At 33.5% G+C, this 10,991-nt stretch overlaps 1 long non-coding RNA gene across 3 annotated transcripts; it reads left to right on the top strand.

The window, feature by feature from the left end:
* The first annotated feature begins 1,576 nt into the window (after positions 1 to 1,576).
* LOC100808866 (uncharacterized) lies at positions 1,577 to 9,093 on the top strand. Of its 3 annotated transcripts, XR_005889073.1 has the most exons (10): positions 1,577 to 2,200; positions 3,928 to 4,062; positions 4,582 to 5,398; positions 5,476 to 5,546; positions 5,632 to 6,039; positions 6,139 to 6,198; positions 6,889 to 6,969; positions 7,675 to 7,887; positions 7,990 to 8,058; positions 8,285 to 9,093. It is a non-coding gene; the product is annotated as an uncharacterized lncRNA (long non-coding RNA). The 3 variants fall into 3 exon arrangements; XR_005889072.1 differs by having other exon boundaries at positions 1,579 to 2,084; positions 5,632 to 6,198; positions 8,285 to 9,092; XR_001388076.3 differs by having other exon boundaries at positions 1,579 to 2,200; positions 5,632 to 6,198; positions 8,285 to 9,091.
* The last annotated feature ends 1,898 nt before the right edge of the window (positions 9,094 to 10,991 follow it).

Genomic DNA, 10,991 nt, shown 5'->3' with positions numbered 1-10,991 from the left:
TTGTTAAGCATCTTGTGTATTGATAACACTAGTTATTAAATATTGTGTTTATATTCAAGCTAAGCTGACATAGGATAAGATATGATTTGTATTGTTACTCTGGCATTTGGCTTAACGGCATTAACAAGGTAGTACCATATTATTCCTTAACAGCATGGTTATGATTTTATTTTTACAGGTCCCATGATTTTATTTTTCCTATTTTGTTTTTCCTTAATAGCAAAGTAGTAGGCCCATGATTTTATTTTTTACTGGAAAAATAAAATCATGGGCATGCTTGAATTCCACTATTTTGTTTTATCTTTATAGGTCATGGAGGTAGTGATGGATTGCATGGTTATGTTCCATCTCTTGATCATGTGGTTGTAGATACAGTATGCATATTTATACTTTCTTCAGTTAATGAATATAGAAATGAGCATATGTTCTTGTTTGTGATGTTCTTATAATGGAAAAACGCTTTAGGTGTCAATATTTTTCCTACCACTTTAAACATTGGGATGGAACTTGGAAATAGTGAAATAAGCTTATTGTGTAAAGTTAAAATGCATGTTAACCTTTTATTCTTTGAGCATAAGGCAGCGATGGTGTCTCAGTTAACTTGCTAGTGTTTTTTTTGCTTTGGCTTAATATTATTTGATCATGCTCTTTAGAACAATATGTTTGTATCCATTGTTCAATTTCATCTTAATTGTTATTTCTAGTCACTTTCATGGCCACTTGAAAATTTATTACCACAATTTCAAATATCTATGCTGCTCTTGGCTTGTTTTTCTTTAGAGATATATTGCAATATTACAACATTTCAAATGTCAGTCAGTGTTTTTGACAGTGTACTTTGCATACTGATGATAATGTTATGAACATGGGGCTTTTCTGGAAAAGATTAGATCAGACAATCCTGGGATACCATGCTTTCTCTTTGGTCACTCCACTGGGGGAGCTGTGGTCTTGAAAGTAAGGGTGGAAATTTTCTGCATATCTTCTGCAATTAGATTTGTCTCTGTTCAATTTTGAAATTTATTTTTTACAAATTTTGTGTAGGCAGCTTCCCATCCTCATATTGAAGTAATGGTGGAAGGAATTATATTAACCTCACCAGCTTTACGTGTGAAGCCAGCTCATCCTATTGTTGGTGTAAATTTTGCATTTGTTAGTTGTGCATAATGTTTGAAATTAATGTGTTTCTGATTTGTTACTACAGTCCTAGCCATGCTCGGTACACTTATATCTTAAGCTTGCAGTAAAAACAACATTTGTTTTCAATTGTTATGTCAATTCTCTGTAATATACAAAGTTATCATTGGTTCATTTGATGTTGGTGAATTGGAAGTAGAATAAACACAACTACAGATGTTATTTTACTTTGTAATTATATATACTAGATTTTCAAGACATTCAAGCTTTCAATGCCGTCATTTCCTCTGCACCTACTCCTTCGATTTCACAACAGTGTCAGTAGAAATGATGCTAAACCCGGCTCGTATTTCCTTTCCTTATGATCTTTTGCCCCAACAATCCATTCTCATACTGAGGGTGAAAAATATCCTTAACAGCATGCCCATGATTTTATTTTTCCTGCAAGTTTGTCACAACATTAACAAAGTAGTACCTTATTATTCATTATGGTGGGCCTACCTAATTCAGTATGGAATCAACCATAGAGATAGATAGTGAAGTGGGAAAACAGCAAGATAAAAACAAACCACACACTTTCCCTCTTTTCTCTCCTTTGAAGACTCAAAAATTGAGTTGTTTTGCTTTCCCTGTTTTTTCTGCATCAGAGATTGTCTCCACCCCATTCAAGTCAAAAAGAAGAAAGACTAGAGGGAATTTTTCTTCTTTTTTTTTTTAAAAAAATAAAGGAAAAGTTGGTATGGAATGGGATGAGAGAGAGGAAGGACCACATCTCATGGCATATATTCCCCCAACATAACCCCACTTATGTTTCCTGATATGGAGTGAGATCATAGAACAACACAACCAACTCCAACTTATAAAGAGAACTATAGCTGGCACATATTGATGCATACATAGGTAAAAGGATCAAAAGGCACATCTATGTTTCAATCCTTTGCCAGCAAGTAAGTAGTATCATATCTGATAACATTAGTCAAATGATTACACACAAAAATAGGAATTTATCATTGATGGAGAAGCTTTTTGGAGAGTCATAGAGGCTAACCTTTCATCAAATCAGGTATTAGCTGCACAATTTACAATGACATCTACCTCCTCTGCTATAACATCACATATATCCTCATCTAGTCGAAGATTATGTTCACAAATATTGCCTACAACAGAAACTAGTTAGATAAGAATCAAGAAAGGTGGAAGCCAACCTTTTCTCCTTTCTTCAATTTGTTTCTCTTTTCTTTCCAATTTTAGTCACGAAATATAGCTAGGTCCAACAAATTTAGGTGCATCACAGCTAGTAATCATGTCACTTCATCCCCTTAGATCACAGTTTTATTCATCACCATAGCCGAGTCCACTTCCTCTCTGCAATCAGAAAATACAAAACGAATTGGGTTGGAGCACCAACAATATAAGCATATTGTTCAACAATGCAAGTCAATTAAATGCTAGAACATGCAAATTGAAGAAAAATAAAAGGGTCTGTGCATGTATATATGCTTTTGAAGGGTACTTTGTTTTGAATTTTTTTTCTATTGAGAGAGAGAGAGAGAAAAAAATTTACAGCCCCAAGTTGTACCATTATTATTGCATCATACATATAAAATTCTTAAATGTATCAATACAAACTCTGCAGCACTAGTGCTTGTGTTCTTGGTTAAACAGCACTGAAATGGCTGATAAATTTACCTCAGGATTAAAGGTGAGTGCAACCTTGATCTCCCCACAGTACTTCTGGTCCTTCACAACATTGTAAGAAGTTTCTGGAATGCTCCCCACAGTAAACACTGGTTCCACATTAATTCTGCATTTAAGTTACAAACGTTTGCCCTTAGTTTCTCAGAAACCCTAACAAGGGGTTTTCTTTTTTGGAAGTCAAAGATATACATTAAAAAGGGTTTGTTTTAAATCACGAATTATTTAATTGCTTCACACGAGTTGAGAGAACAAATCACAATTTTAATGTAGTACATGTTTGGAACTTCGTTCCCCAAGAAAAAAATGATGTCATCAAATGAGTCTTTGGTGTAAAAGCTAGAACTATGTGCTTCAACTTTAATATTGAAAACCACATACATGATCCTAAAGCAAACACAATAGTTTTGTTTTCAAAAGCAAATATTTCCCTTTGATTAAATCTGTATAATATAGTCTATACTCTACATACTCTACACTAACAGAATAAAAAACTACATCAAACACCAAATTAAGAAAGGATTTGGAAACCTATTGCTATATTATTGGTGTTACTGATTGAATCTTAGGAAGCAAAAAAAGCTTTACAATTGAAAAGGCTGCATAGTTTAAAAGTAGCTGCAGTGTGTACAAATTGAAAAGGCTGCATATAGTGGTGTCAATCTTAAACATCTACAAACAAGTGTACATAAATAAGTCATCATGTGTCTATATATCTACATGTATATGTAAAATAAGTTCAATGCAATTAATTTCCTTAGTGGTTCGTGAACCTTCATAAGCCACTCTTGTAGTTCCTCACACTTTCAATCTGTTTCTGCCAATCTTGTTCCTTCTTCTTAGCTGCTATTTTGCTTTGTTTAGGTCTTGTTGAGCAACATGCAATGGATTCTGTACCAATTTACCCTTTGCAGCTGTGGGGGGGGTTTTTTATGACAAAATCAAGGAATATGTACCCTTAAATTATAGTGCAGATACCTTTAAAAGAAAATCACTATGCATTTTTTGCCTTGCTTTTTTTTTCACACAAGTTTAATTAAACTCCGTGCACTGCCAATGTCTTTCAATCAGTGAGATTTTATTTTCTGTTTCTAGGTACTACCTTGTGACAAATACGTTGGAAGTACTAAATTGTCTCACCTACTGAGGAGTTCATTCTACACTGTTGTGTTTGGTTTGCCATTACTCTAACCCCAATCGTACTTGTTGTTATTTGCTGCCATTTTTGAGGTATGTATTTGTTTGACTCACAACAATGATAATTACATGCTTATTTATATATGACATGATGTATTAAGTAATCAATTATGATCATTGCGAGTGAATCTTAGTTTTCCGTTTGAGATTCTATATAACAATTAATACGGAAAGTTTGCATTAATTGGTATATTGAATATTTAATTGTCCGTTTGGAAAGTTTGGGAAGACTAATTTTTTATAGTAGATTATTACATATAAGTTAATTTTCTTTACTTAAAATTGTCAATATTTCGGTATAGTTCATTTCCTTTTGTTCTCCGAGTGCATACTTGAATGTGGTGGATAATGATATGCCACCGCTTTCATCTCTTGTACTTGAGGACTTAGGTGAAATACTGTCGAAATTTTGACAAATTTAGAAAAGACAATTAATTTGTAGTATTCAATCTACTATAAAAAAAAATTCTTCCTAAATGGGTTAGGGTCACACCTTTATTTAAAAAAAGTGAGGTTTACATGCATGGTAGATAACTTTATAAAGTCATGCAGCTAACGAAAGACATGGATCGAAGTTGGATGAGAGCATCACGCATTAGTGATGAGTATGTGAATGGGGTGGAACGGGATCATTCCAACTTACACAAAGTGGACATGGCATGGTGAATTGCCAGACAATCCATCAGTCTCTCACACTAAGTCAGTCAAGGCAGACAGGGGTTGTCGTATAGAAGACATGATTCGCGACCTAGGCCAGGATGGTTTTCAAGAAGCGCATGCACCTTTGTATGAGAAAATGGAGAATGATTCAAAGATTCCTTTGTATTCTGGGTGCACAACTTTCACAAGGTTGTCTACAGTGTTAGCTTTGGTCAACTTGAAGGCACGATTTGACTAGAGTGATAAGAGCTTTACTGAATTGCTTCTGCTATTGAAGAAATTGCTTCCTGAAGATAACATGTTGCCCAAAAATCAATACGAGGCCAAGAAGATCTTATATCCAGTGGGAATGGAGTACCAGAAAATCCATGCATGTCCAAATGATTGCATATTGTATAGAAATGAGTTTGCAGAAACAAGTGATGTTGTAACCGCAGAGAACAATCGTCCAACAAAGGTTTGTTGGTATCTTCCAATAATACCACATTTTAGGCGACATGATGCAAAACAATGGATGTGGCATGCTGAAGGTTGAAAAACTGATGGATTGCTATGACATCCCGCTAATAGTCCGCAATGGAAGACATTCAATTCTTTGTATCCTGATGAATCGCCTTCTTCTTGTTCGTCACCCTCTACTAGCTTTATCCAAGCTACCACCATTATCACCCTTTTCCCAAACCTATTATTATTCATACACACCCACACGGTAATTTCCTCTATATCTGATTCTTCGCTTTCTATCATTGTTCCCTTCATTCACTGATTTCACTCTGTTGCATTTAGAATAAATTCTCAAATATATAAGATTAAGGACCCTCCTCGCACAAGCGCTACATTTTGCAGTACCAACAAAGGTACGTCTACCTACAACATCTTTCACTGTAGGCGTTTGATAAAACTTATTCCTACTATCAATTTTTTTCTCTCTTTCTATTTTAGAGTTGTCATCTAAGAAGTGTGTACCTTGCAATACAAAGGACTTGCAACTCATGACTGAGGATGCAGCACGCACTCTGCTTCCCCAGGTTTATGTTATCTTTAAAAATAATCAAGTCAGATGTTTTAATTCCCGGATAGCAGCGAGTCCAAAAACACTATAGCCGGATAGCAGAATAGTAGCTATTTTTTATTTATTTTTCTGCATTTTAAATAATGTATACTATATATATGTACAAATTGTCAAATGATAAAAATTACTCAAAATTAATGACATTTATATGGTCAGAAGGCTCTTTTTGAAGCAATACATAGCTCTGCTCACGGCCCTAATTATTCAGCCCGCTATATGGTTTGCTATGACCGCATCAGGAAAATAATACCAGCCCGTTGAGACTAACTCCGTCATATGTAGATACTGTCTTTTCTTCCTGGTTTTGATTATCCTGGAATATGAGGCTATATTGCTATTATTCTTGGTTAAGAACATTATATAAAATGTGTTGTTAGGGCTTTGATTGGCACAAGAAAGAAGCTGCCTTCCACCTTCAAGTTCAGAAACTTACAGAGGTATCTCTCTTGTGCATTACTGTTTACTATAGACGATACAATTGCAAACCATTTGTTGGTAAATCTGTGGTTTTCAAAATTTAGAACCTTTTTTCCTTTTAGAGCCAATTTTGGTACCCGATAATTTAATCAGAAATAGATGACAGAGTCGTGTCGTGTATGCCAACATTGTTGCATCCTTTATCCATAGTCCGTAGCCCCTGCTTTGTTAGATAATTAGGAATAACACCCCTTTCCATTGGTATTTGTTATAATTATGGGTTATAATTATGTGTATCTCTAGAGTAGATTTCTCTGTTTTAGCTTGGTGTAGAAGACAGCAATGTCTTGTCTTGTCAAGTTGTCTCTCCCCTCATTGTATATATATGTTGTTTGAATGTAATAAAAGCTAAGCTGTGTGAGTGATAATTTCCTCACTACTTCAAAATCTAAGTGTATTGACCTGTTTAGCTCTTTTAGAACCCGAAATTTAACATAAACTTTTTTGTTACTTTGTAACCATGTTTCTTGGTTTCTACTAATTGGATTTCAAAAATTGAGGTATTTGCTTGAGGAGCATAGGAGACAGAAATTTAAGCTGTATGAATCTCTGTAAAGATTAAGTGCAGATCATATATGCCTTTTTTATCCTTTTGTATCTTTGTATGCATGGTTTTAAAATAATTATAGCTTGTAAGTTTGGTCTTGTAGAGAAACACTTATTTGGAGCAGCTGCTGCTAGATATGCAGAACAGGGAATCTGCATCGATAAATAGCAATTTTTAATTGCAGGTATGTCACCCTCTCTTCAGTAAATAAAAGTTTGCAGGGGTTACCTAACATGTACGATTGATACCGATTAGTTACATAGTAAACCCAAGGGCAGATCATAACAATGTAAACAATTAATTCAATCATGGCTCAGTAACTGAGTATTAAACAATTATTGTAGTTCTCCTAAAATTTTATTTATGGTATTATCTTGTTGAATAATAATTTATATTTAAACATTCTTTTAATACCGAATTGGGGCATTAAATTAGTTAGGTTAATATAGGTGTGTTCGTTTGGTCAAAAACAATTTAATCTCAATTAACAATAAAGTTATAGTTACAATTTGAAGCATGCTCTTATCATACAAGTTGAAAAGCTTACAAATAAATCTTAAAACGAAGTTGTTGACTGTTGAGGATAACGGGACTCTATCAAATTCAAATGTTGATTTAGAGTAATGTTTTAAAATAATTTTGAGTCAATTAAAATATAATTTAATATTTTTTTAATTGAAGGACATGTTGGAAGGAGAATTTTAAGAGCATGCTTATTTATTTTCTCACGTGTTTAGTTTAGTTCAGTACTTGAGTATTTTTAAAACGGTTTATATTTTAAGACTAAACATTCATTGCCTTGTTTTACAAGGTTGAGAGACTGGGATACAACTTGGTTGTTAGATGAAATTAGTTCCTTACTGATTTTCTGTTTTTTGAGATTGAATAGGAGGACTATCAACAACGAGTTAATCAAACGCAGATTGGTGAGGTCTCGATGGGTGTGACGCAAGAGAAAGGACGAGTTGCCCACATTGCAGATTTACTTGCAAACTTCTGTCTTAGTGTGTCGTGGCAGACTCAGAGTCTTAAACTCCTTCATCGACTTTTACCAAAGGATTGGAATTTTTAAGGATAGTAGCTGATCTTCCTGATGCGGAAGGTATTATTTTCTGCTTGTGTTTCTACTTCTTTCACCCCCACCCCCCTATCTATTGATGTTATGGGAAAAATAGAAAGTATAACCAAGATGTTTATAACTTAGGTCATCATCCTGATCTTCACCTTGTTGGCTGGAATAATGTTACTATAGAGATTTGTACACATTCTGTAGGTATGAATATTTAATTATTCAAATTATTTAATCATAGTTGGTTTTATCAGAAGATTATGTTTTAGCCAAAATTGATCAATTTTGGCTAAAACAAGCCCCCAAATGAAAAGCTTTTTATGGGCTTAAACAAGCCCCCAGGTCTTGTTTTTCAATAACTGTGCCATGCTCTTCATTCTTTTGACTTTATAGCAGCCAAGAGTGACCCTTCTCTCTTCATCCTATACAGCTCTACATTCGTGACATTCATTTTATGTTGACAATATTGTAACTGGAAGTTCCAGTTTAGAAATCTGTCAACTTATCTTGCAGCTTCATTCCAAATTTGCATTATAATACCTTGGACCTCTACACTACTTGGGTATTGAGGTCATTCCTACATCTATGGATGGTCTCCTACTATTGTAGACCAAATACGTTCAAAATCAATTGAAGCTGACGGTGTTCAGAGGACTCCGTATGAGTTGAAGCATCCCTTTCTCAAGCACTGTGTTATGGAACCTCAGTACGTTCAAAATCAATTCATCAGCATAAACAAATTAGATTGGTAATTAGTTTAAGTAGCCAAATAATCTGAATGATCACATTCAGAGGACTGTTATTGTATCAATCCACCAGCCTAGTAGTGAAGTTTTTCTACTCTTCAATAACCTTTGTATTTTGTCTTCGGGTAAAACAGTAATTTTAGGTTGTCAAATTACAATAATATGGACTAAAGTGACTGATATTGTTCAGTAATTTTAGGTACTTACTCTTATAATTATTTTGGTGGTTTTGGATTTGGTATATATTTAACCTTAGCCGATTCATATATTTAGAAATTTTGTTAATGAAACTTGGATGATGTACATGTCCATCATTCCACAGGAGAGTTTAGAGAGAAAAGTAAATCTTCTGGAGAATGAGTTGAGTTCTTTTAGTGACAAAGAGGTAATAACTTGTCTATTATCTCATGTTTTGTTGCATTGGATATATTGTTTGCTTAATTGATGACCTTAACTATGTCATGTATTGGACTAACTATTAGCACTATGTTTGAATGAATCTTATGTGTGATTTGAAGTATATTATTGATGGCATATTGGATCTTGGGCCCAATCCAGATCATTGGGCTGAACAGGATCAATTGCCAGATCATTGAGAAATGATTTATCAAGATATTTAATATTTTCAAATACATCATGTGTTATGTGAGGTACATTGGTGGTTAAACAATTAGTTACTGAATGAAAAGACAGTTTTCAGCTTGAAAGGGATAAGAATTGCTTCTTTTTTATTATGTACCACATTCACTCTATGTATTTAACCTTAGCTGTCCCCCCGACCCCCTCCCTCTCATGTTTTGATTTTTTTTATTGGTAACTAAATCTTAATATACATTGTTCCACAAGAGCTAGAGTTTAGAACAAAAAATATATCTTTTGGAAAGCCATTTAAGTTCTTTAGCCAAGGAGGTAATAACTTGTCCAAGTACTCTGTTCTCTCATATGTTATTATATTGTTTTCTTAATTAATGACCTTAAATTTCATACAATATTTTAGCTATTCTTAGCGCCTAATCTTGACTCCAAAAAATAAAAAAAATGTAGAGTATAATAATTATATATATATATATATATATATATATATATATATATATATATTTACAAAAATAATTAAAAATAAAGTTCTTGCCCATCTTTTAAAATAAAATCCCCAAGTCCCATCAAATCTATTTTTGGTGTCCAAAACTCTCCTACAGTGTTTAGGTTTAAGGTACCTTTCTATTTGATGGTAATTAGGGATTTGATTGGAAAATAAAAAAGATTGATTGCTTGATTGGATGAAATAGAGGTGGTTTTTAAATGAGGTCAAGGGGCGTTTGGTAGTAGTATCCATGAGCCTCTTCGCTACAGCCATAAATCTTTATGGATTTAGAATAGAAATTGTTTCCCCTCTGACCTTTACATAAGGGCATATTAGTTATGTACCAACCAATTCTATGTCAATGGCAATGGATAAGCACAAGGACTTGTGAATTTGCATGCATATAAGTTGTGTCATGTGAAAACTGGAAATAAGCATACGCAATAGCTTATATATGAAAGGTAGAGATAACATGTTGTCCTAATATGCAACTTGAACTGGTAAAAGAGAAGGAGAAAATTACTCAAAATAACTATGAAATCATATTGACATCCATTTCATTAGCACCTGCACATACAAGGTCATTTTAGGTTGATGAATGCTTAATTATTTTGGCGTTCTGTGCAACATTAACATACATAGATAATATAGATAATATTATTGCATATTATATAATTATATTTGTTGATTATTAATAATATAGATAATATTGTAATTATAAATACAACTTTTCTTATTATATAATTATATTTATTGATTATTAGTAATATAGATAATATTGTAATTATAAATATTGATTTTCATATTATATAATAATATTGAAAATATAAATATGGATTATTAGTTAACCTAAAATTTAATTGCAGGTTATTCAACTTTAAACATCGGTACTAACGTAAGCACTGATGTAGAAATAATCAACATTCAACATCGGTGCTAACGTAAGCATCAATGTAGAAATTACATATTTCTACATCGGTGCTTACGTCAGCACCAATGTTGAAACACATATTTATTACATCGTTCAAAAGGTAACACCGATGTAGAAAGCACAGGTTACTACGTCGAGCTTGATGTCACCACCGATGTAGAAAACACGTTTTTGAAGTCGTTGCTGATGTCATTCCCGTATTCAAAAGCCACCCTTCTACATCAGTGGTTTGGTTGGCACCGATGTAGAAATCAGTGTAATTCTACAACGGGTGATTGTCGACCATTGTTGAAAGTTTTTACTTTCAACTATGTTAGTATAAAAAATGGTTGAGCACCGATGTAGAATACTTATTTCGACCGATGTAGAATAATAGTTT

The sequence above is a fragment of the Glycine max genome, chromosome 1 (assembly GCF_000004515.6).
Source record: "Glycine max cultivar Williams 82 chromosome 1, Glycine_max_v4.0, whole genome shotgun sequence".
NCBI lineage: Eukaryota > Viridiplantae > Streptophyta > Magnoliopsida > Fabales > Fabaceae > Glycine > Glycine max.
The sequence above is the reverse complement of the archived record's forward strand: the minus strand, read 5'-3'. Positions and strand labels throughout refer to the sequence as shown.